Source organism: Fringilla coelebs (assembly GCF_963513975.1).
Source record: "Fringilla coelebs genome assembly, chromosome: 3".
Lineage (NCBI taxonomy): Eukaryota > Metazoa > Chordata > Aves > Passeriformes > Fringillidae > Fringilla > Fringilla coelebs.
This window is the reverse complement of record NC_140030.1, coordinates 2,538,921-2,565,526: the sequence shown is the minus strand read 5'-3', so window position 1 is coordinate 2,565,526 and position 26,606 is coordinate 2,538,921. Positions and strand designations below refer to the sequence as shown.

Here is a 26,606-nt window from a genome sequence, read left to right as displayed (position 1 = left end):
GCTAAGGCAAGCAAACAAAAGGCTCCTTGTCTGCAGCCCACAGCTCCTCAACACATCCCCACCGCTGCTGGAGATGGGCTGGTGCAGCCCATCCAAGGAGCTCCAGCTAAACCCAGGCTCCACGGCCAAGCCGTGCCCCTCTGAGCAGCCCTTCAGAGCAGCTCGTGTTTTCTGGTATCTTCCCAGCTGCTCCACAGCTGGCAGGGAGCAGGGAAATTCTGAGGAAAAGGATTTATGTGAAAACAATGCCAAAGAGGAAGGAGTCAAAGCAGCAAGCAGAGCGTGGGGAATAAAATCATAATAAACAGATCAAGCACAACTCCACCGTAAACTGCAAGCGGATCGCTACTCTTAGTTTTCAACCATGGAAAAAAGAAACCATCAGCTGCAGGAGAGCCCCTCAGCTTCCCACCCCTCACACAGTTCTTGAGAGATTCTGAATCCAGCTGTTTGAAAGCAGCACATCCCAGCAGATCTTGGTGCTGTGAGTCAGATGCTCTCACAGATGGGATCTCTCCCCAAGTGCTGTTTTCCAGAGCAACAGCTCCAGTGCAGCGTCAGCACAAGGAGCCCTCAGAGCTTTCAGCCAGCGCTGCTCAGAGCAAGAAAAACTGCTGAATCCACCCCACGTGCCAGGCTGGGTAATGACATCCCCCAAAACAGGCTCACCCCAGACTGGGACAGCTTTTAAGATGAAGCTACTCCAAGTTCAAAGATGGGCACTTTTTGCTTTTCGATAGAAAAAGCCAGGGAAGATGGAAGCGATTCCTTTAAGTGCCACTTCAATTTCTCGTGTCACATCTTCCCTCCTCCACCAGCACGGGCAGACACTGCAGCTCCTGGATGTCTCTAACCCTGCTGTGTGCCCTGGTTCATCCTGCTGGCTGGCAAAGCCCTGTGCTTACACCACGAGCCCTGGGAAATGGTGCCAAAATTGAGGATTAATGGAATAGGTCAGTGAAGAATTCCAATGAACAGAGCATCCCAGGGAGGAGGAGGGGGAGTGTGATCCAAACCTCCCTCTTCCCCACCCAGCCAAAGCCCCCTCCTGTCAGCAGACACCAAGCACACACAAACCAGAGCTGCCACCAGCACAGAAAGCTGCTCATGTCATTTTATTTTTTTTATGTGTGAAAACTAAGTGTTCCTTGTTTTGTACAAAACTGGCTGAGAGAGGAGAGTCCAAACAGCAAGTAAACAACCCACAGGCAGCCCAAAGCAGCTGCAGAACAAGGAGTCTCCCACCCAGCAGTGCCCCAGGGACCTTGCAGGGAGTGAATCTTGCTTGGCCAAAGGAACGTGCCTGCAAAGAGACAACAATTAATAACCCCGTGCTGCAGCTCATCAAAGGGACGGCTCAGGATTTTAATTCAGTCACAAAGTAAAACTTAAAACCAAAAAGATGCATATCAAGGTTTGTAGCAACAAAAGGTTTACAGCAACATTTTCTCTTGCCCCTGGACAAACTCTTTGGCTGCAGAAGCTGAAGGAAACCACACAGTGTGGACACACAAATGTAGCCTGCATTTGAAAGCAGAAAGAACAAAGCTCTGGTGAATGTGGGAAATTGGGAAGCCTGACAGATTTCACCCTGGTTTATCCCCTGGCAAATTAGCTACTGTTTAAACTTGGAGCTTGGGCATTACATCATCTGTTTGCAGGGGAGGTTTTTCTTTTTCTTTTTTTAAGCTAAACCATTATTGTATTCACAGCTTGAGGAACATTGTTCATTCCAAACAAACTCAACTAAATGAAGGGGTGGATCAAGCTTTTTGCAGGAACCCTGCAAGCAGGGAAGCACACACCTAAACTGCTCTGCAAGTTCAAACAGTAAAAGATCTTATCTGGAATTTAGCAGGAAATATGGAGCCCCTCAGGTTTGTCTATTCAGATCCAAGGATGAAAAACCTACTTTTTCAAGTCAGGATGTGTAACACCAGCCTGATGAGGAGGCTGGAATCACACAGGCTGCTGCTCACTCAGCTCCAGATCATTGTGGCTGGGTCCCATTTGATTCTTTCTGTCATTTCTGTCCCCTGTGGAAACAACTCCAGGTTTCAGTCCTTGAGGACACCACACTGCCTTGAGGGAACAGCCTGAGAGGAAGGGAAACTCCAAACTGATCTACTGGACATATTTCTGGCATCTGCTGTCTTGTTCCAGCTTGGACACTCATTTTGGAGATTTAATTTTCTCTTGAGAGATGCTGATCTCCATCAGTGCAATTTTCTCCAAAGCTGGCAGAAGCTGAATTTTGCAGCACCTGCTCCTTGGCACGGCTCTCACAGAGTTTTCTTTGGTGTTTTTGGAGGACCAGGCTCTCACAGCCCCAACAAGTGCAGCTCCAGCAAACACAAAGAGCAACGGGCTCTCATGTGAAAACCTCAATGCTGAGAGATTTCACACAATGTGTTTTTCTGACCCTTCACTCTCTGAGGGTTGTCACATTTTAAAGTGGAAAAAAGCCACAATTTTTGAAAGGGAAAAAGGAAGAACCATTGGTCTCATCCATGAAAAGAGCAGGTTTCACACAGAGTTGGTGTGGAGCAAGGCCCTCAGATATTGGACATTTTCCTCCAAATCAAACCCACAGTGGGCTCTGACCACAACCCAGTGACATCGAGGAACCAGATTTCACAACAGCTCTGCTAAAACTTTGTAAAAAAATAATAATTTTTTTTTTCTTTCCCTCAACCTGGCAAGGTTCTATTATCTTATCACATTACCACCTCTAAAGCTGAAAAAGACAAAAAAAGCAAGCAAAAAACCTAAAACCAAAATATCACAAACCCTAAGCAAACCCACAAATAAAACCAACAAAGAAACCCACAGACGTTTCATCATCACGTCCTAGACATTCAAAAATATAGTGAGAATTTTCTCCTTAAATTAAGAAGTAAATAAATATTTATTTTGTAATAATACCCAGGATAAGAAATTCTGGCTTTAAAAAATCCAGGCAAACAACCACAGCAAAAAGTTTCAAAAACTTCATCTATGGAAGTCCTGTCAAACAGAGCTTAACCTTTAAAAAAGCAAAAAAACTGTAATGCACGCAGAAAAACAGGCTTTGCTGTCAGAATGTAATTAAAAAACTCAAAACAACTCAATTTTGTTCTATATCAAGATTGCCAGGAGCTGATCTGGGAGAAAGTCAAGCAAACAAATTTTCTCTCCGAGATTCCAAAAGGTCATTTCAAACAATTACTAAAACACAGTACTGCAAACAACATATGCCAATTTTTTTTTCAATTTACAAGATATCTTTACTGCTCCAGTTATTACCTGGGAAGAATAATAATCCCAGGGATCGTGCAGCCGATTAAATAATTGCCTGAATTACCAAGGAACCATTAAAACTGCATTTCAAAGAGAATTGAGAACTGTTTGTTTCTTCTTCCTCTGCTTTTGCATAACAGTTCCCTAAACAGGTCTCATCTGCAGCTCAGCTTGGGCCAGGATGAAGACATTCCTTCCCATTGGACAGGAAGTAAGGGAGATTATTATTTTCACTTCTCAAAACAGAAAAGCAGAATTTATAACAGGGAGAAATCAGAATAAAAAGTCAGGCAATAAAAAGAAGCCTCAAATCTGACAAATTTGTACCCAATACACATTTTTCCAGTCGTCTCGCTACCGAGAACCTTCAAAACGTGGCATTTTCTTCTCTCAGTGCCACTCCAGCCCCATTGACAGGAACTGCCTGTGTCAGCACAAAGCTCTGCTGCACCCAGCAGCAACGAGGAGCTGAAAAATGAGCATCTGATTCTGGTGACCTTCATAGTCATATACAACAGCCAACTATTCTTGTCCATTCAGCGTGTTCACCGAGGAGTCCCTGTGCTTCACTAAATCGCCCTCCTTGGTCCTGAGCACACCCTGGGGCTGCAGGGAAGAGAAAAGGTGCAGGAAAGACAAAGGGAGCACACCCTGGGGCTGCAGGGAAGAGAAAAGGGCACTGGGGCAGCTCCCTGGCACAGCACAGTGGCTGGGGCACTGTCCCACTGCCCATTTCTCACCTGCCCAAGCTCAGCTGTTCCTATGACTGCCAGGGAAAGGGACTGGAAAGCTGCTGGGTGGAAAAGGACCTGGGGGAGGTGGCCATGAGCCCAGGTGTGCCCAAGGCAGGCAAAGAGGCCAGTGGCATCTGTCTTGTCCCAGCTCTGGGGTGGCAGCAGGGCCAGGGTAGTGCCTGTCCCCTGTGCTGGCACTGCTGGGGCACCTCCAGTGCTGGGGACACCTCTGGGACAAGAAGGACACTGAGAGGCTGGAGCGTGTCCAGGGAAGGGAACAGAGCTGGGGAAGGGGCTGGAGCACCAGGAGGGGCTGAGGGAGCTGGAAAGGGGCTCAGCCTGGAGAAAAGGAGGCTCAGGGGGGAACTTTTCCCTCTCTGGAATTCCCTGATGGGACAGGGAAGCCAGGTGGGATCAGGCTCTGCTCCCAGGGAACAGGGACAGGATGCGAGGAATGGCCTCAAGCTGCACTAGGGGAGGCTCAGGTTGGATTACAAGGAATTTCTTCACTTAAAGGGTTGTCCAGCCCTGGCACAGCTGCCCAGGGCAGGGGTGGAGTCTCCATCCCTGGAGGGACATAAAAGCCCTGTGCATGTGGCACTCGGGGGACATGGGTCAGTGGTGGCCTTGGCACTGCTGGGATGGTTGGACTCCATGATCTCCAAGTGCTTTTCCAATCTAAACTATTCTCTGATCCCCCTCCAAGAACACTCCAACATGAAAACAGCCCTTGCCTTGTGCTCCCTACCACTAAGGGGAATCCTCATCTCCTACCAAAAATCCCTCAAGCAGTTTGCTGTTGGATTTTCAAACTGAATCACTTCACTGAGGCATCATCTGAAAGACAGGGACTGCAGAGCTGAGAGAGGGAGAGGGACCAAGGCCACCCCTTCTAGCAGGAGGCTGTGAAATCAGTTCACCCATGTCACAAATCTCAAATTTGAAGGTCAGTGTCAACAAGTACCAAGCAGTACTTCCCTGCCTCAGACACTGCCACACGCTCAGATACTATGGAAACGTTAACCTGTATATCCTGAGCAGAAGGAGGAGGAGGTGACAGAAAAGCTTGGATATAACCCCCTCTCTCCTCAAAAGACTCCACATAAACACACAAACAGCCTGAACAGGGAGATCTCTTGATGCACATACAACAGCTTTTGATAAACAGGCTAAGAATAGGTACAGGGACAGCAAAGTGTCCAAGCGAGACTCCCCTGCATGGGAACACCGAGCTCAGAAGAAGCATTCCCAATACTGCTCCTGCTTTAATCAGTTTTGAGGGGAGGAAATTCACTTTGGTTCTTTTTATAACACTTGCTCCATTGCATTTGTCAAACAGCTGCCACTTTCTGTCCCAGGGAGAGCTGCTGGAAGCCAGGGCTCGCGTGTCGGCGCACGCAGCAGAGATCAGAGATGCACACGGAAGCAGGCGCCAGATCTGTCTGCAGATGCCAGGTCACTCCTTCCAAGGCAAAGGAATTATACAGAGACACAAGTCAGAGCACAGCCTGGGACATGCTGGTATAAACTACCCATGGAGATGCTCTTGGCATTGCCACCTGAGCAATGGTACCTGAAAGACAAGCGCAGCCAAACACTCAGTGCACACCGAAACATCTTCCCCAACATCTCGTTTGACAAGAGAGAAATAATTCTGTAGCTTGGCCTCTCTAATCAGAATCATCATTGTCCCAACAACGTAAAAGTCATTTCCAGAGAAAGAGCAGGTCTGATCCCTGAGGGATGGAGGGAGATCAGCTTGTGTACAAAAACCCTGAGATACCTGCCAGCGCCAGCTCCAGCTCAATCGTTACTCCTAACTAACTGCACCCTGGAGACACTGGCAAAAGGCTTCCTGCTATTCATCATTGCCACAAAGTAAAAACAGTGTCAGGAGACCCTGGAGGCAAATGCAAGAAACCAACTGCAAGATCTCTATGAATCTTTTTTTATTACATCTTGATTTTTGTTAAAAATTCTCAGATTCGCATCAACAATGACACTTTGAAGATGTTACTAATTTACAGCACTCCCCGTAAAGAACGGCAGCCTCAAACCTGTTTTAAAGGTAAGGAGTGAGAAGTTTGTGGACTATCACAGAGCCCAGTGGCAAAAACAACCCCAAAATGTTTCTGGGTCCATCAAATCTGACCTGCTCTGCTGGAAGGGAACCACGTCAGAATCAGCTCCACCTTTTGCTTTTAACAACCACCCCACAAGATCAGTACAAGGACAGTTCTCCCCTTTCTCCAGGTCCTCGTTTTTGTTTCAGGATGCACCGTTGAGGACTTTGCAAGGAAAGGCTTAACAGCTAATTGTCAGATGCCACAGTAATTAGTGGCACCTTTCCAGGGCATCCATCTCTGGCTGCTTTTCCAATAGCTGGCTCCTCCTCAATCCCCACATTAAAATGATGGTACACAAGGTAGGCGGCAGATTCATTTAGAAGCACCAAGGTCTTCCCAGGAGAGATGCCTAAGGAAAGAAATATCTTAGCTAAACAATGCACGGGTTGGTTTTTTTCCTTCCTATTTGCTATGGAAGTGCTATCTTTATTAATTATCTGAGAACGATGCTAACCTATTCCCTGACATGTATTATTAGATGTACAATGCATTTCTGGGAGTCAATGGGCTCCTGTATCAAATGATCAGCAATTACCTCTAAATGAGGAAGATAAGATCATACTGTCCTGACTTCTGCCCACCTTCTGGTCACACATCACAGCTTTGATGTCACTACTGCACTTCTATCAAAGGTTTCCAACCTGTTTTATTTGCAGACCCTCACAAGTTTCCCTGCAAACAGAAAGGCTCTGGTAGGGAATTCAGGACTGCTCTGCTTAGACTTTCCAGACCCCTTAGAAAGAGGCTCACAGCATTGCTCTATATATTTAGGCTCTGCTCTCAACTCTGAGGCTCCCCACTTGTTTGGCAGCTCCTTCTCATCACAAGCTCCAAGGCTTCCACGCCAACCTTTTCCAGGCATCATCTGCGTGTCAGCAGCACTCCCCAGCATATCCTCCACTCCACACCAACACAATCCAGAACACATCACTTCCCACTAAGTGCCTACACAGAGCAGACCTGCAGCATAATGACTTCCTCGTGCCTGTAATAGAAGCACCGAGCGCTCCCGCATTACGCACGATGCGGAGGCACCGCATCACGGGGGGGAAGATAAAGAAGCCTTTCCCACGTTCAGTGACGTGCTCAATTCCATCAAACCCAGGCCCAGAAGGTGGGGTGCACAGGGGATGGGGAAAGGGAAAGCTTCTCTTCACGTTGGAAATGGAGATGTGTTGATGGGACAGTGTAATGGAGGATGTTGGATGGTTTTAATTGTATTGGTTTTATAAGCAGAGAAGTCAATTTTCACATTAAGTGTCCAAACTTGAATTCTTCATCTCTTTGTCTGGATCTACAAAATATCCAACCTGTCAAAAAGTGTTCTCTGAGGAAGGCAATGCATGGGCAGAGCAATGCACTTCCTGCTCTGTGGCACTGTGGCCTTTAAACAAATAGAACTCACTTCCAGATGAATCCATGGATGCCAAATATTCCGGCACAGATTTGAGATGATTTTGTTACACTGAACAGGAAAACAGCTCATCCCGAGGCAGATGTTGGAACCCACACTTCAGGCAATGCTGGTACCAAAACACAACAGGAAGGAAAACAAACCTCAGGCTACCTGCACTGTCACTGTCCCTAAGATTAAAGTCAGATGAGAAGATACCTGGAAGTATTTTCAACTGTAAAAGGAAGCATTATATGAGACAAGACAGGTAAAGGAGTGAGCAGCTGGGCACTGTGCAAAGCAGGGGAATGAAAATGTTACTTTTGCACTGGGAAATGTTCTTAACATTTCCTGTTAGAAGAAACTTGAAAGTGTTTCTTAGAATCCATGGGTTAATCCCATGTTCTGATACCACTCACAGGCAGACATTTGCATTAGAAAAGCGGCACATTTTTTTAATGCACCAAAATTCACAGGGAAAGGGGAGGGCAGAGGACAGCAGAGAAAACACAAACCTGACTCCAGGCAACAAGATTCCAGTCATTTAAGAAGCTGAGTGTAAGAGCAGAAAATCTGAGACTCACTAAGAATATGTGCTTTAAAATAGTCCTTATGTCCATTAGTGGCTACAGATTAACTGCTGGTTTGGAGGTTTAGGGATCTGTCCCCCCCCCCCCCCAAAAAAAAAACCATACAGGATTGATTTGATTGATTTATAAGTCTCAAAATGTTCTGTATTTCACTCAATTTTACCCTTGAGGAACAGATCACTTTGTAGTGTTATTGGTTATGTCAACATAGCCCTGAGAAACCATTATCCATTTACCACCAATTAGCAGGGACAGATCATCAAATCCCAGAATGGTTTGAGAGGGACCTTAAAGCTCATCCCATTCCACCCCCTTTCCACCACCTCAGGTTGATCCAAGCCCTGTCCAGCCTGGCCTTGGACATTTCCAGGGATCCAGGGGCAGCCACAGCTTCTCTGGGCAGTCTGTGCCAGGGCCTCACCACCCTCCCAGCAAAGAATTCTTTCCCAAAATCTAACCTAAACCTGCCCTCTTTCATCCCAGATGGATTAGTCAGACCTCTAAACTGCTCTTGCCGGTAACAGGCACCAATTAACAAACAGCAACGACTTCACAGAAACGGGATTTCAATTTGCACTTCAAAACTGGCCCTGCAAGTGCTGTAATAACATCAATTTACCCGGTGGGCCAGGCTTCCTACACCCAGGCAGCCCCGGGATCGATGAGCTGCAAGCCACGGAGCTGCACATGCTTCTGCCTTTATCCTTCCTAAACAAACCCCAAAACCTCAAACTGCCTTTGCACCTCTTCTCAGGCAGCATCCACCACCACGATCTGCATGTGCCGAGCAGCTGAGCTGCGAGAGCCAAACTCAAGCACGACAAGCCCCAGTGAAGAGCACTTTCAGGTGTTCCCTGAGAAGAAAATTCTGCTTTTGAGGATTGCAGCCCCACAACTGCAGCTCATAGCAGTGGTAGCTTCAACCCAGCAAGCCCAGCCTGTGGCAGCACGGGTTGTAGGAGACAACTGGAGGCCCCAGCTGCATCCCCCAAATCCCATGGGAATGCTTTCCCCACTGCCAAGACTCACAGCAGCAGAGATATTTTCTGTCTTTTCAGCATAGAGCGGCGTACCTCAACAAGGCTATGAGTTACACTTGTCTTTTTCACATGAAAACAAACAAAAAACCCCAATATTTTGCTTATTGGGGGTTTTGCTCATTAGGAGTAAAACCAAACATTCCACCCTGAGTTAAAATCCCAGAGTTAGGAGCTGCTTCAAAATGTTCAGTCTGCTCCTTCTCAAAAAATAAAGGTATTTAGCACAGATTGCAGGAAAAAATCTCTGGTGATGAGACAGGAGCCAATGACCATGAGGTCCCTTCCAGTTCACTGCTCCTGTGGGGTCTCCAAAGCAGAAAAATTGTCTCTGGACCAGAAACCAATTCACAAAGGGCTGCCGTGATCTTGGCATCAAACAGGTAACATCTGTGGTTAGCTGCAATTCCCAGCCTGGTGAAAACATTACTGTGGGCAGCAGGAGCAATGCCCTGGGAAAACAGGCAAGGCAACTGGGAGAGGCGACGGGAGCCAAAGAGCAAGGAGAAAAAAAAAAATCAGGCACCAGAGGCTGGAAGGGAAAAACAACAAATACACACAAAATATTCACAGCCAGAAGGAGAGAGACACTAAAAACTTAAGCTGAAGGTGTCAGGGCATTTCTAGAATTAACAGCCGTGGGAAGCAGGCTCAGGAAGGGCTCTGGCTCCCCATAAGCAAACAAAATTTGGGAATGCATCAACAACATTCCAACTCCTCAGCTAAACAGTCCCAGAGATCCACAAATATTCAAGGGAAGATGATGATAATGATGATGATGATATCTTTCCCAGGACATCTGAACAGCACACAAACAGACCTCCAATTTTGCCATGTATCACTGAGACCCAGCCTAAGTGAAGGCAATTCAACAATCATGTTTTACTTATTCTCAGCATTTGCTGCTTTTGCTCTGACTTGACAACTGCCAGAATCCATCCTCACGTGTAAACAAACACGAGAGCTAACAGACCCCACTTGAAAAATCAGAGGATTCCAGAAAACTGCTCTGGACTTCCCTTCTGCAACACAACATCAAGAAGTTCAAGAACTGTCTGTACCATAGCTGAGCTGCTGGAAAAATTTGCTCAATGAAGGCAGGCAGTTATCCTGGCTCCAGAATCCCTGAACACCAAGCTGAACCCATGCAAACTTCCATTTCTGGAATGTGAAATGGAAAAGCAGAGGCATCCCAAAGGCCTGAGTGGGTACAGATAACACTGCATGGTAACAACTGGGCTCTCAGATGGTACGTGAAGTTAAGGGATTTGTCAGGGGGAGACAAATCTCTCTCCCCATCATCACATAATCAGACTGTGGTTCATTTCTGATGCTATTTCTGCATAGAAACGAGGTTAAGATTACTCAGTACTCGATAAAACCCGCCAACCCACGTTCCAAGATGTTACTATCTCGGATATCATAGATTCCTCCATGAGAACAGAAATATCTAAGATAATCACCTGCATGTGACACTCCTCTCAGGAAACAAAGTTACTTATTCTTCACACACATGTGAGGCTTGCAGCACAAGAAACCCAGGCACTTTAAAGTTATCATATCATGGTATCAACGCGCTCGGTCTATCAGACTCACGCAAAAGCAACAAGAGGTCAGAAACTGGTCAATGCTTGGATTTTAACACACACACAGCAACAGAACAGCTTATCTAAAGTGCTTCTCAGCATCTCTGTGAATCCTTAATACCATTTGAACCATTTCCAGCCCCTTCAGGCTCCAAATTGTTTGGGTTTGTGTAACGGGGCATTAGCCGGTCAGCGTTATTATCATCACACAGGTAAAATTTTTGGTAAAGACCCCAATGTTTTTTGAGCAGGAAGGGACATCATGTGGGGAAAACTGCTGGGAAAAAAGAATAACACGGACCTCAACTTCAGTAAATAACTCACAGGAGCACAATACCAGCCACACTAAGAAGCCCAGAGCCAGGGCAGCCTCGTCCTTGCTGTCCTCACCAGCTCACAAGGCAGAACCCCAGCAAGAACCACAGGGAGCACAGTTCAGGTACTGCCTCAGAGTGGGAGAAATGGAACCGCACTGGCCAGGGTGGATGTGACGCTCCCTGAAACGCTGGGGATCCACAGGGGGGACAATCTCAGGATCCTTGCTGGATGCAGGAGAGAAGACAGGCAGGATGGCTGGAGCCTGTCAGCAGCACCTGGGCACCCCCTGCCACCACAGCCCTCCCACAGCCATGAGGGTCCCCAGGCTTGTGGGGACCCCTGCACAGCGTCCCTCACTCTGTGAGACCCCCACAATGCCCCTCATGCTGTGAGGGACCCTCGCACAGCCCACCAGCCCTGAGGGGCTCTCCCAGCCTTGTGGGAGTCCCCCCTTGCAGTGTGACATCCCCACAATGCTTCTCACGCTGTGAGCTGAGGAACTCTCCTCACAGCCTCACCAGCCCTGAAGGAACCCCCAGCCCTGATGGAGCTCCCGCACCATGCCCCCAGCCCTGAGCGACCCCCTCACAAACCTCCATCCATGCGGGACCCCCCTCACAGACACCCCCCAGCTCTCAGGAACCTCTCCCCACCGTGCCCCCAGCCCTGACGGATCCTCGCTCACAGCCCCCCCAGCCCTGAAGGATCCCCGCTCACAGCTCTCTCCAGCCCTATGGGACCCCCGCTCACGGCTCCCCCAGCCTTGAGGGACCCCCGCTCAGAGCTCCCCCGGCCCTCAGGAACCCCGCGCCCCCCTCCAGCCCCTCAGGGACGCCCCAGCCGAGCCCCCCCCACGCCGCCGCTCCAGGGGGCTTCCCCCGGACTGTACCATTCCCGCCTTACCCGGCCCCACGGGCTGCCGCGGGGGGGTTCCGGGGGGGGGGTGTTACCGCTCTCCCACCTTCCTCCCCCTCTCCCCGCGCGTGGTACGGTCCGCTCCTACCTCTCGGCGCCCTCACTTCGCCCTCCCGGCGGAGCCGCGAGTGGCTGGGGGGGGAGCCATAGCCGCTGCCTCGTCTTCCCGCTCCGTCCGCCCTCCCCTGCTCCCCCCCCCACGGGCCGCACACAGTTGGTTTATTCCGAGAAGCCGGCCGGTCTTCTCCCCTTAAACCGCTGGGTCTCGCACGTCTTCGGCCATTTCCGACCGAATCGGCGGAAGTTGCCGAAGTGGCGGCGGAACTTAACGAAGAGAGGCGGCGATAGCCGAAGCGGAGGCGGAGATAGGCGAAGCGGGGGCGGAGATACCCGAAGGGTTGAGGGCGGGGAGCAGCGAGACTCTCGCCTCCGGAACCTGCCGGGAACAGCCGAAGCTTCCCCCGGTTCGGCTCTCGCCACTGCGCACGCGCGCCGCGCCCGGGCTCGTTTTCCCGCCTAAAAGGCGGGCGCGCGCCCCCCGTGCCTCGCGCCCTCCGCTCCCCTCATGGAGCGGCCGCCATGTTGGCAGTGTGCAATGCTGCCTCGAAGGGGCGGCCGCAGCCCGGCCCTGCGGGCAAGCAGCCGTGTGTGTCCCCCTGAAACCCTGTCAGTGTCCCCCTGGAGCTCAGACAGTCCATGCATTGCTGTGTATTCCCCAAGAACTCCGTGAGGATGCTGCCATGGAGCTCCGTCGTGCCTCAGCCCTATAGTGATGTGGACACAGTGGTTGCCAGTGTCTCGTCCAGGTGCCTCCTGGTAAAAGGGGTTGGGAAAATAACTGTGTTGTAGGAAGCTGAACAGCAGATACTAAAATGCCACTATGTTTTTGAGTTTGTTACAAAATAATGTCCAGATCCACTCTGGAAGGTTGGCGTGAAGAGCATCAGTGGTTAAATGTTGTGAAGTCAGAGGAGCCATGTAGAAATAAGCAAGTACCAAACATAGCATGCAACAGATGGTAACTGAAGCAAAGGAGAGGGAAAAAAGCAATGAAGAAATAAAGGGTGGGGGGGAAGGCAAGTAGCAGTGCCAGCATCTTCTCACAACCAAACTACATCGCACAGGTCCAGTCCTCTGTTTATGCATTCTAATTTTACATATTAAGAGCTCCATGAAAGGCATTTGTATCTATGGCAATCAAATCCCACACCAAAACACACAATGTGACAACTTTGGGGGAATTAGAGAGTTTTTCACAGGAAGAAATGGGGGTTTATCTCTAGGAGTAAAGAGGGTGGTATGTTTCTGGCCAAAAAGCTCCAAGAATCTCAGCTTTAATAAAACATGAGCACTTCAAAGCAGCGAAAAACCACTTTTCCATCACTCTGCACTTTTTAACAGTCATTTACACATGTGTAAAGAATGCAAGGAGAAACTAACTTTTATTCTGAGATGAAAAACCAGCAAGGGGTGAGGCGGGGGCACAGGTCTGCCCTTTGATAAACAATAAAAAAATCCAATCTCGCCGCAGGGAACGTGCTGTACGGAAGGGCAGGAATAGGTACTGCAGGTTCAAAGGCTTGAAGGAGAAACAATACTTTTTATATTTTATCAGGACAAAAAATTTTAAAAGGCTATGACTATGGCACAGTATAAAGGCTAAATTAACATTCAAATCACTGAACACACCCACGTTGTCCTACCACACACATCTGTTCCCACTGTGCCACGGCTCGGGGTTTTGTATTCCACCCTGATCTACTTGGAGCTCTGCAGGAAGAAGCAGGGGGACAATCATTCCCTTCAGGTCCTTACTGAGGAGGAAACACCAGTGGAGAATCACTTCAGGGACAACTCAGGAGAACAATTCTTCTCCCAGCTCCCAAAAGAAAAGAAGCTGTCAGGATCAGTCGCCAGTCTGGCAAGTCTCCCTTTCAGGAAGCACTATCAAGGCTATTACAGATTATACTGACAGAGACACCTTCAGATTTAATCCCCTTCTCTGTGTGTTTCCCCTTCTTCCTCTTACAGGAATTGGTTTTAAAGAGGAGTTTTTAGCTTCCCTTCTACCAAGTGACAAATCCACTGCTCCGCTGCCTTCTGCTTATCCCAAAAGAAAAACTACTGTATTCAAATACCCTCATTTCCCACCTTTTCTGCCATCTGGACTTTTATTTCTCATATAGATGTAAAATTTCCACATCAGAAATGGATCCTAAAGGGCAGGGTCTATAATCTGTGATTAATAATTATTTAAATAAGAAAATAAGTTGCTGATAAAGTTGCTCAACACTTTCCTGGCAAGGAAAAGCCCTTCACTCCTGTCAGATTCCAAACCTGTTTTCCCAAAGGAACAGACTCGATTCACACTGCCAATCCTGTTAGAGACTTGGAAACTCCATGGTGACCTTGAGTTGAAAGTGACAGGGTGGAGGACTAAAAACACTAATCCTACTGTAGGGAAGTGTGCAAATGGGAAAGCAAAGCCACCTAAAAAGCAGCCACAGTTTAGATCTTGGCCTTCTGTTCATCCTTTAGGAAGAATCTCTTCCCTGTGAGGGTGGGGAGGCCCTGGAATAGAATTCCCAGAGAAGCTGTGGCTGCCTAATCCCTGGAAGTGTCCAAGGCCAGGTTGGAGATGGGGCTTGGAGCAGCCTGGGATGGTGGAAGCTGTCCTTGCCCATGGCAGGGAGTGGCACTGGAGGAGCTTTAAGGTCCCCTCCTACCCAAACCAGAATGGGATTCTGCTGCCAGAACGAGTTCTTTAGACACCTCTGTATCATTTCAGGCTGGGAACCTCCCTGATTACCTTTCAGGTTACTTTGCACTTGGCAGCTGCAGCTGAGCACAGTGAATGCCATCACACCTTTGATTCCTCTCCATGTAAATGGTCCCCACTTCCCCTCTTTTCCATACCCCCACCACATTCCCTCTTCCTCACCCCACTTCCTCCTAAGCATGGCTGCATCCCGGTGTCTCCAATCTGCTCTAAATGACATTGAGTCATTGCAGGCAGGTATTAAGGAGTTTCAGAGCCAGCTAATGCACATTTCCATGGCACACTTCCATGGCCTGAAATAAACCTCAGAAAAACGTGGAACAACGATGGCAGGGAGGACCCTGAGCTTCCATCTTTTCCCTGCTGCAATCTTTTTGGTACATCTTTTTTAATCTCTTTCTCCTCCTTTTCCACAGCAGACGCTACCAAGGTCGGACCATCTGTGGATTTTACAAGTTCCATGGAATGTTTTCAGACCGCACTCTTAACCTCAGACACTCCTATCGGATTTCATAGGATTCAGCCACTTTTTAGCCCCAGGGTGCTGTAGGTGCTAAATAGATTATCTACATCTCTCAGCCACTATGGAACAACTACACAGCAAAGCTCAGTTTTTAATCCTGCTGAGACTCCGACTGCTTTTGGCCATCAGGTATCCCACGGCTTCACGAGAGGAAATGTTAATCTGGAATGCTGGCCAAACTCCAGTTTAGGTAATTATGTTCTGACAATTTACATTTTCCCTGCAGTTTTTTAATGGATATGGAATTTTTTTTTTCTTCCCTTGCTTTATGACAAAAAAGCAGTGGTCTGGTCGTGCTCCTGCTGTTGGAGCAGCTGCTAGGCTTTGCAGCTTAAGTAGCTGCATTTCAGTGGTAGGTAAAGGCATCTCAGTACAGTTAAATAAAGCTCTTTGAAGACCCCATGGGCATGAGGAGTATTGTGATAATGCACCCCACTGCTGGCCATAAAGCATGGCAAGGGCTGGAACATGAAATGAAACACCCAGGAGCAGTATCTCCTGGCAGGAGCAGGAAAGGAAAAGTCAGCACAGGAATGGACACACAGACCCTTCCCTCCCAAATCCTAATTCTGCTTTGGAGCCGGTGCAGCCCCAGCTGGGATCCAAAGAGCAAACACAATGGACTGTCAGCATCCTGCACAGAGGAACCAGCTCCTGATAGCAAAAGAAAATAAGCTTATAAAAGTAGTGGAAGCTTTTGGCAAGATGCTGGAGGACACTGCCTGGTGCTTAAATGGGATGAGGAAAAGAAATGCCTGTTCCATTGTTAATGAGGGCACAGCTACTGGTTTTATTTCACCTGGCTTTGTAAAAGAAGAATCATTGGGCAAGAAATGGAGAGTAGAAGCTTTTGTTTGGGTGGAATATTATGGATCTCACTCTGAGTATGTCGAATTGCACTGCCACATGCTTGATTAGTGACAAACGTTCCAGATTAATTAATTAAATGACTGTATTATTACAGAATCACGTAGTGGTATGGGTTGGAAGCGACCTTAAAAGTCTTGTTCCAACCCCATTACCACAATGCCTTGTTTGTAAAACCATTCACAATCACTCTGAGTTCTTTTCTTCACAAGAAGCTTTCTAAAAGTCTCTTTTTCCTATTTCAGCAACAATTCTTTACATTCTGAGAGATGAAGACAGTGGTGACAAATAAACCATGAGATTCTGGATGGATACAGACACATGTAGCTTTCCCTCCTTCCCAGATCGCTGTCAACCAAAGGCTGTTACCAGTACTAGGTGAGTGTTTTTCACAAGTAAGTTTGTTGATCAAAAAATAGTTTTCCCCATCCCCAAAATGACCAAAAATTAATTTCAGTGTGATGGGTCACTTCTGCCTTTGGGGGAGCTGGACGTGGTGGAAGAGGGTAAAGGTAGAGCAGGTTTCCCTCCCCTTGCTCTGTAACAGCTCACAGTAATTCTACACCAATCCATCATCTAAAGAAATGATCTATAACATATCTAAATACAACTTATCTACAGAAATAATTTTAAAAATCCCATTAAGAAACTTCCATATTGCAATACTCCTGGAAATTCCAAGGACTCTTAGGAAAGATGAAATCCAAAGCAGGAAGCAGCAGCCCAGCCTGGTGACAGCCAAGCAAAACTCCAACTGGATCTTGGCAATGGCTGAGCAACAGCACTGCCTCTCTCCTCAAGGCTCCTTCCCCTTCCAAACCCTGCTGCACTCGGGAATCAGCTGCATTTCTGGAAAATTCCCTTGAATTCCTGGAGTATTACAGCTAACCATGCTTCCCCTTCATCTCAGCACAGATGCTTTGAAGTTTTCCAGAGATACCCAAGGAAGAAGACACATCCAAATACCCAGACTAGCCCCAAACTCCACCCTGGAACAGATGGCAGGGTTCTAAATACAGGCACATCTGGTAACCACTGGTATGAAAAAGCTGGCAGGCATCAGCTTATTCTGCTCTACTAAATATTCCATCATTTGAACTATATTTAAACAGAAGTTAAAGAGAAACAATCATTTTGCTTGTCTATAACATAAGCCCCAAACACCTACACACTGTAACTGTGGCATAGCTTGGGCATTACACTCTTGTCTACCAAAAGCACTTTTTTTTTTTAATTAAGCACTCAGCACTGTCTAAACTTAAATTAAAAGTGACTGCAAACCAAGCAGTTGGGTAAAGTACAAAAGCATCGTTTTCAGTGTGTGTTTTGTTGCACCAGACTCGAAGCTGTGATGCTCCAGCACTTCAGCTCACCCTCGAGTCCACACAATTTGAGGGGCCTTGACAAGCTGCCAGATTGCTGAGAGTCCTTGAAACAACTGGGGGAGCACAGACTCTGCTCACACAGACCTGTGTGTTTAAGCCAGCTGTTCAATTTCTCCCTGGGTCCCGCTCCCAAAATGTAAACCAGGGATAATTCTTCCTTGTCAGGAAAACAATCTACTAGAAATTATCATCATCCTGTAGTAAAGGCAGCTGGGAAACACTTCTGCAGGTGGCTGGGGAAAACATCCACCCTCAAAGCCCCCCACCAAAGTCAGACCTTCAGCCTGCACACTACCCATGGTCACCCCAAATCCACTCCCAAAACTCCATTTAAATAATCTTTTGGGACATTGTTCCAGGGTTCTTTCTGTGAGCTGAGTGAATCATCTGTGTTTGCTAAAAATCCAAAGCGATAGCAGGCATAAAACGGTCGTTCTGGATTAGAGTCACTTTGGGAAAAGGCTGTAAAAGGCTGTCTGCTGGGATTGTGCTAGAGGTCCACTGGAGACCCCACTGCTGGGTTTGGATGTGTGCAGAGAGCTTTTAGAAATGGCTAGAGAGAAAAAGAAATACTCTGAGGAACTGGCTGATAAGGGAGTCGTAAATTCCAGATATAGAAGGAAGAACAAATAGCAACAGTGGGGCCCTGTAAATCCGGGATGTAAGAGCCAATAGACCTCAGAACAAAACAGGCACTGAGCAAACGAGAGGTGATTCTGCAGGAGGCTTTTGGCAAACAGTGAGGATGCTATAATAAAAGCCACTTGTGATCACTCAATTCAAGCCTGTTTTCCACAAATTGACTCAGTTTAAGCAAAATAAAAGCAGGTCTGCAAGGTTTTCAGCTTCAAAAAGTTGAGGTAATTAAGCGAACTAGTTTGAGAGGCTGAATGACTGAAAGGCTCCGATGGGAAGACCTTGAAAGCAAAAAAGAAAAACCATCTGCCATTTACATCCTGAATAGAGAAAGTGAATAAGAAGCACACGTGGGAAGTGAGGAGAACACGCTGGAGATTGAAGATAGTCAGGGTCAAGCCCCCAGGCTGAATAGAGATGCTGCTGCACGGGTGAAGGGATGGTGAGCTCTGACATCTCACAGCCACGTCTGAAAGTGCCTCTGAAGTTCTCCTATAACCACAGACATCCCATATTTCCAGTGTCCCTCTGGAATCACAGAGACCTCCAGGCAGAATATCCCTAAGGACAGAGGATGGGGAAGACTCAGCTCTCAGTGGCACACAAGGCTGGAGAGCTGAGGCTGAATCAGAACATAAAAAGCGTGGAAATCCCGAGCACAAAGTGCCCATGAAATGTAAGTTACACCATGCTAAAATAGCCTGGCACCTGTCTTTGATAAAATAACCATGGCCTCCTGACAAAAAGGCACTTGCTCTTATTTATTGGGATTTTAGTAAAGCTACCAGAAATCTGGGGACTATTTGTAAATGGGGAAAACGGGGATCGATAACGAGAACACCGGGATCGATAATAAACACTCATGTGCCTTAAGTGCTGCAGGTTTTTTAAAAAGCACCTTCCAATGATAAATAACAATAAATAATTGTCAGCATTTTGAGCACAATCTATTTCAAGGCCTAACTTTACTATACAAAAGGCTTTAAATTTTAAAAAACAGATATCTAAGTAGCACAGGCCTGCTGCCAAAGCCAACCGCTAAAATAAGGAAGCAGGTGGCAGCTGCTGCTTTTTCCCAGCTCAGAAGGTACTTCCTCCTTTCCACAGTTCACCCAATTCAGTTATTAGTGCATCTGAAACAGCAAAATCCACTGCAAGCTGAATCAGAATGAAAATATTTCTTAAAATGTAAACCTTCCATGGTTTTTTCATACCTGCAGCATTCTTAAGTGTATTTGCAAAAGCGCAGGACCGGAAATCCAGAGTCTGATCCCTTAATACTGAAGCCAACCACATTGCACAATCCCATTAATACATTTATCAGGCTCCATCTTCACAGCAATCAGGTTTTTAGCCCTTTACACAATTCCCATTAGAAGGCTCTTCAAGCACCTCCCTTGGTTTGCAGCTATTCTGCTCTTTTCCAGCCTAAACTTTTTCAGAGCCTTTTGTTCTTGTGCCAAAATTGTCATTTAACTTAAATATCTCTTCTGCCTCTCTGCTATTTACATCAGTGTATTTATAGAGAAGGAATCTAATTTTTCTCTGCCTTTTTTTTGTCACCACCTCACCAACCAGGTTCCTTTAATCATTTTGGGAACCGGATTCCCTGTTCTCCAGATCATTTCTAGCAGATGCCCTCAGCTGCACCTTTTCCAGCTGGAATCAATCTTTCTCCTATGGACAAGGAATGCAGAATGCATTTTAAGCCATGCCTCACTAAAACCTGTTGCAGTGGCATTCACATTTCTTTGTCACCAGTAGGAATAATTCAGCTGACAAATGTGATCCCAGACGTATCTTTATCATCAGGACATCAGAATTATCCTGTGGTTGATTAATACATCCCAATTCCCACACAGAACCCCCAGCCTTCCTTCAGAGCTTGCATTACAAGAACTCACATTTGCTTACAGACAAATGGTCCCAAAGTCAGTCATTCTTCTCCTGGGATCTCCTGGTTTTCCTTTTTTGATGACACCTCCAAATCCCATTAATTTCTGCTCTCTCATTAGTCAACACCTTGATTAACACCAGGCTTGAGACCAGTCTGTGAGGAGCACTATTGCTAACTTGCCTGCCAATCCTTCTTCACCCATCCTGCCTTTTCTGCCTTTAATGCAGGATTTATTGATGCAAAACAGGAGCAAAATCCTTCAATTCTGATTGATTCAAACTCTCTTGCTTTGCATTTTTTGGTTTGTTTTTTTTCTTTAATGAAAGACTGATTTTTGCTTGTGGAGAACAACAAAGGCATATTTCTTCATAAATCAGGCCTTTGCCTGAACTGCAAAGCTGTCCTATTTTTACAGTTGGGCATCTGTAAAAATTAATAAACCATGCAAGTCAACACATTTGATGTTAAAAATGGTAAATGAAGTTTCTTAATGACTAGTCTGACTTTTTCATCCTACTTCAGGTTTATGTCACAAATTTAAAAAACAATGAAAAAGACATGTCAAACTTGTAGTTAAATAAAATTAAGCAAAATATGCTGAATACATAGTTTAAATTAAAACAAACTGGTTTATCGTACAAAGAAATTCTGCAACCTATAAATAGAACAAACTTCTACCTATTCAGCATGTCTTCAGGTTTCCAGAACTTGAAACAAAATTAATTTCTCTTCTCATGCAAAGGAAGAGCTGATGCGCAAGTAAAATGAAAAGTGGCAAAAACCACTTGGCTAAACATTTTCTTTAACCTACCTGTCAAGGAGAGGACACTCACACAACCCAAACACAGCCACTGTCCTCCTCACATCCCTTTTTCCCCTCCCCATAAATCCATGCCCGCACAGGAACTGCAGAAACTCTTGGGCTGACACCACCACACCAGCCACAGGCAAGGAAGATTTTCCTGGTGCAAGAGCAGCCAAACAGAGCTCAGGGAGAGAGAAAAAGTGGAGAACAAACATGGGAATGCTGTGGGGAGGGTTTGACCCAGCTCTGCACACGCACTGCTACAGATCAGGAGCTGTCCCAGCAAACACTACCTCAGGGTCAGCCTTACAAAGTTTCTTCAGCTTCCTCATCAGAGAGGAAAGCAGAGAAAGTGATGACACTGTCCAAATCTTCATTCACCAGTCCTGAAGCCTCTGAGATCCTCCAACACGCGGCAATGCTTTTGTTTAATCAATACCACTATTGGCCCCCAAGAGTGCAAGAGCAAACAACCATTTGCCCTTCCAATTACAGCAAAAACCACTACATACATAGAGATTTAAATCCAATCAAATTTAAAGATGAAGAAAAATCCTCCCTTTCTCCCACTGCCAGTGACAGAACAATGCTATGCTCTGCCTTTTTTTTTTGGTAATTAAAAATACACTGAACTTTAGGAGTATTGCACTTGAAGCAGTAGAATAAAGTGCATCATAAAAAGATGCCACTGGGATCAGTTGAAGCCAAGAAAATTGAAAACATTTTGAAGGAACGAAGCCAAAAACACAGAACCAGATTTAAACTTGGCGTGTGCTGTGGCAGGATGCCAGGGGAAGCAGAACCTGCTGGGGGAGGGTGGAGAGGGAAGGCTCCCTGCTGCAGCCCGTGGATCAGGTGTGATGGGCCAGGTAATGGTGGGGCACAGCTGGGGGAGATCAGTGAAGTAAAGCCCACTGCAACCAGCTGGGCTGTGAAACATTCTCATCATATTAAGCCATGGCATTAATAAACATTGAGCTGTAATCTACCACTTGCAGTCTTCAAAGAGCTCTAAACCCAATGACTAATTCTCACAACCACCTCCTTAGGTGCAGGAACTGTTTATAAAGATGAGAACAAAGGCAAAACGGTGAAGTCATTGGCCGCAGCTCCTAAAAAGCAATTTTTTAAACCAGAGGAGCACAAGGCTCTCAGTGACACAGCCCCCTCAGTAGGTGGAATTTGCCTCGTGTTTCTTCGACAGCAGGACACATCTATAAGCTAAAACACTTGTCCCCAAACCTCAAACTTCTCATATGAAGTTACTTGTGTAATGTGTGTGAGACTGATTTTGTATCTTCTCTGTGCAGGCAGGGAGCAGCAGAGCAGCAGAGGAAGTAAAATGGGTGAAGTGATGCTAGGATGGAGAGCAACAGGAGGTTCTGGCCACTAAACTTGCATTTCAGCTGATGTGGTTTAACCAAGGGAAAAAAGCACCTAGCTAAGCCTCCTCACTAAAAGGTTAGTAAATCACAGTTCTTAGAATCTCCTCTTCATCTCAGTTTTTCCTCCAGCAAATAAAATTACCTTAAAATTTACAAGAAGGCTTTGAAACAGATTCAGGTTTATGGCAAACTCTTGGAGAAAAGATGCACAGAGCATCTCTGTTACCAATGCTCAGCTCAGCGGAGATCTCCAGAGGAGGCCAGAACTAAAAAATATCTTAACAAAATGCCAGAAACAAGAATAAGTTACTAAAGGGAAAACAAACCCAACACACTTATGTTTCTAAGCACCTCAACAACGTTATCAATAAGCCCAGATGCAGCCTTTCCACAAAAGCTGCAGTGACAATCGATTCAAATGGATGGCACTTCTGTAATGCCCCTATTTGACTCTCTCGAGCTGAAAGAGATAAAAATTCAAAGATTGGGCTTCCTTGGTATTTTTATGTTAATCTGCACAGCTTTAGGGAAATTGTTGCGACTCGACTCCAATTCACTCCGTGCAGTCAGAGCCATTCAAGCACCTACCAGCAATTTTCATACCCCTCGAAGTCTATCTCATAAACTGTCATCAACCCAATGCATTATCTTTCCTGAAAAAATCTGTCAGGAGCACCAGGCAGGCTCCCCCTCCGTTCAGATAAGCAGAGCAGACCTCACTCAGACTCTTTTTTTTCCCCCTTTTCATCCTGATTTGTATTGTCTCCCTTACAAACTATTTTCCTGTTTAGCAGATCAGGCTATGTATATGCATAGTGAGTGTGCAAGGGACAACGAGAGAAAGAAAGTGGTTTTAATCTCCACCTATTCCTCTTTCTAACAGTTCCTTTTGCTTCATCTCTTTGGAGGTATTTTAGCATTAAATTCAAATGAATTCTCCCTTTCTCTTGCTTTTGTTGAAAGAAAACAACAGGACACATGAGAAACCCAGGTAGGAGGAAATGCTTTCCTGATCTGGAGTGCTTGGACTTGCTCAAGCCTTTTGCTGTGTTTCTGCAGAAAGCAGATGAGCAGCTACACCTCACTCCGGGCTACTTTTGCCCAAACTGCCCCTGCATTTCAACTGAAAACCAGTTTTATTGCAAACAGAGACGGACATCCACGGGCCTGAGGTGTGCCAGGGCAGCGAAGGGCCCCCGCTCTGGCTGCCGTTGGTGGATCCCATGAACAGCTGGAAGATCTGCCTCTCTCCCTCCCTCCCTCTTGGGGACTGTCTGGAATGCGCTCACGCAGCGGGAGCTCCACCCCGCCCCGAGGCTCTGTGAGTACCTGGGCTATCCCTCCCGCCTGTTTTCCATGAACTTACACAACCTTCATTACCCTTCAGCCCAGTGTCTCCTTTCAGGCTTGCCTGAAACAAACAGGCTGGCAAGTTCAGAAGTTGTTGGGTGGCACAAACATACGGGGTGATTGGGTGAGACCGGGGCTCATTTTGTAAGAAAACAACACAGATGTTGGTTTTTGTTCACAGATGTGAGCAGAGATCCCAAGCAGTGAAACAGCCTAAAGATTTAGGTGTAACCACGCAGAAAAATCAGTACTTGGATGAACTTAGCCAAATGTCTAAAATACCACACTGATAAAGAACCCCCCAGCCCAGCTTCTTGGCATCAGCCAGCAGCAGAATGACACTGCCACGGTCCCAGGGCAGCTGATGCCAGCCAGGACCCTCTCAGCACTCAGAGGTTGCACCACACTCCCAAATGCTTCACCAACGAGCTTGGGGTTGCACCACAGACACGGGAAGAAACAAGCTGAGATGGGCATAAAGGTCCATCCCTTTACTCCAGGCTGCACAAAGTTTCACTTCAGTCATTTTCTTCCATAAGTCCACCCAAGATTCGCCAGGGTTTCTTCAGATGGTGGTTGTCAGGCCCAGGTCAGTGACAACCCAGGCAGAGCAAAAGCTCTCACTCATCAATCCTTTTAATTATTTAAGACTCTCTGCACCACCATCGTGATTATGTTTTCCTTTTAACGAGGCCTTCAAGGCAACATGAAACACAAAAGAGCAAGGAGCAAGAAAAGTCCTCAGGTGGTCAAAGATTCATTACAACAGACAGAATCAGTCCCTTTATCCTCTCTCCAGCCCCCTCTTAATTGAGTAGCCTGATAAATTGATGAATTACAGTGGAATGATCTTGCTGTGATGCCTCTTGCTGATGAATGAAGAATGTCCTGCCAGAGTCCCCTGGTTCCAGGTGATGGATTTGAGCCCAGGCTGCAACACAATTCCTTGTGACTGACAAGCTCAGCTATTTGCACTCTTAATCTTAATAATATTTGATTGAATAAATCCAAGGTCATCATTTCCCAGGTGGATAAATTGCTCAAAATATCACCAGCCCTCCAATTACTTCAAACTGCATTAACAAAAAAAGGTGAAGAATATTCACATTAGAGCTGCTGAGATTTCAGCCTCGTGGCTGGGAAATATCTACAACCCAAACCAAAGCTTTGCTGGAGCATGAACGAGCAACTGTGGAGTTCCATTTGTCATCTCACGGCCCACAGCCCTTTTCCTGCAGCCCTCAAACCTCAGGGACACAAACCCCTGGGGAGTAACATTGCTCATGTTCAGTCACAGCCCAGCAGATTCTTTCTTTTTTGTGTGAAGTTTGATAGGAAGCAGCTTGGCTGAACTGGAGTGATTTCAAGACGTGGGAAGCTGGGAAAGGAAAACTATTAATTGGCATAATTTTCTTTCAGCACATACAAACACTTTCTAATAGGGGGAAACATTAAAACTCCCATACTTGAGCTTTAGTGAACATTTTGGGGATGCAATCTGATTTTTCCTTCCCATCTTCTTCTTCTTCTTGAGTCAAAAATGGGAGCAAAAACTTCTGCACCTTGGCTGCACAGAACTTTCACACAGATCTCTGCACAGCATCAGCTGGATTGAAAGATGGTGTATCATTTGTGAAATATTCCAGTCCTTTATTGTGCAAGCTCCTAATTATTAATGTCTAGGCTCTGTATTTCTGCAGTGAGATTTATGATGTAACTCAAGGTGGTGGATTTGAACTAATTTTCCCTCAAATCTACAGATGGGAAACCACAGAAGTGCTTTTTATCCCCTCAGCTTCTGTAGTCTCTGGCGCAGAAAAACCCCAAGGAACAAACAAGCCCCTCAAAAGAGGAATCTGAGGTGAAAATTATCCTTCTGTGCCTCCACCACCACCACAGTGGCATAAATGTCTTTTAAACAGCTCCACATGTCCCTTGGGGGTCATAGAGACAGATTTTAGCAAAATTTCACTGTTGTGTCTGTTTTTAGGGGATTTAAACTGCCCTATTGCAGGCCTCCTTCCATCCCACTGGGGCTTTTCAGACCAGGTGCAGAATGGGGACTGCAGCAGGAACAGAACACAGCTGGTGCCCTGGGACCAGGAGAGAAGAGACAACTGATGCAAAAGGCAGTGACCACACATAACCCTTGTGGAGGGAGCCAGAAGCTGTCCCTGTGGAACAATAGCAGGAAACTGTCACAGAGCTGGGCATGGAAAAGTCCTGCTAGGGAGAAGCAGAGAACTTCTGGGTGAAAAGGATTTCACTTCTTCATGTGATTCCCACAACAAACTGAAAGGGAAAGATTTCAAGCCTTGAAATTAAGATGGTTTTGGAGATCAAAGCATGGTTGGAGAATCAAATGAAGTTAATCCATTTTTTCTCCAAGGATACCATCCATTGGAAAAGCACATAGAGTGAGCAAGCAGCAGCTGGACTGGTGGCACACACTGCTCTTACTGGTCTAGCAGGGCTTGACACAAACAGCTTGTGCTCCAGAAAATACTCATATTTATATATTCATATACATATGTATGTACATATAGACATGCTGGTCATATGTAATGCAAACAGATAATAAACCCTCAACAGCTTTTGGCTCCAGGATGTGGGATTTAAAAAAAAAAAAAAAATTAAAAATAGCATTCTGCAGGTGCTGCAGCAGAAGTTGCATTAAAATCAGCACTGCTGGTCCCAGTGAGTTATGGGTGCTTGCAAGAGGCAGGATAATGGGATTTCACCTGTTTGGTTCCCTGAGGGGTAACTGCACTCTTATCAGGAGATGCAGGATATGAGGCTCTGACACTGCTCTGATTCATGCTCTGGAATAAAGCAGACATTTGATGGCATCTGCATTGCTGACTCAATTGCGTATCTTCAGTGCTGATCTTGTTGGTGCTGGGAAAAGGGATTGGGAGGGAAAAGCGCTCCTGTTGCCTGCATGCCACGGCTTTGCTGTTTGCCCTAGGGCCTCACTGGTAAAAATAGGTAAATAAAGAAA

General features: G+C 46.4%; 1 protein-coding gene across 2 annotated transcripts in view; it reads right to left on the bottom strand.

Annotated features, from left to right (window-relative positions):
* The window catches only part of EXTL3 (exostosin like glycosyltransferase 3), a 119,812-nt gene extending 107,560 nt beyond the window's left edge, over positions 1-12,252 (bottom strand). For both annotated transcript variants that reach the window (XM_084201991.1, XM_084201992.1), the window contains exon 1: positions 12,067-12,252. The gene's annotated coding sequence lies outside the window, so the exon portion shown is untranslated. The remainder of the gene's footprint in view (positions 1-12,066) is intronic.
* Positions 12,253-26,606: the final 14,354 nt, after the last annotated feature.